The 279-nt window shown below is 35.8% G+C and overlaps 1 protein-coding gene across 1 annotated transcript in view; it reads left to right on the top strand.

Moving 5' to 3' along the window:
• Positions 1–279, top strand: part of LOC119594558 — a gene marked incomplete in the record, with an annotated part of 9,134 nt that overhangs the window by 8,319 nt on the left and 536 nt on the right.

The following is a 279-nucleotide window of genomic DNA, read 5'->3' as shown; positions in this document are numbered from 1 at the left end:
ACAAAATGGAACTGTGACACGGCCTTAGCCAGTTCTCTCGTCGAATCATTTATTGACACAACTAATACCAACTCAAGGAAATTACTTGCCGTAAATCTTTCGAACAATTTGCTGTATCTGAAATAATATCAGATAGTAATGAACGGTAGGCATGGATGTTAGTAAAAGAGAGAGAAAATTGGATAAATTGGTGATAATCAATTTCATTCTTAACATCGTCGGTGGTAATTGTGATATGAGTTTATCTACACGTTTTATGTACGTGCGTGGATACGGATA

This window comes from Penaeus monodon, chromosome 34 (genome assembly GCF_015228065.2).
Source record: "Penaeus monodon isolate SGIC_2016 chromosome 34, NSTDA_Pmon_1, whole genome shotgun sequence".
NCBI lineage: Eukaryota > Metazoa > Arthropoda > Malacostraca > Decapoda > Penaeidae > Penaeus > Penaeus monodon.
This window is presented reverse-complemented; position numbering and strand designations above follow the sequence as displayed.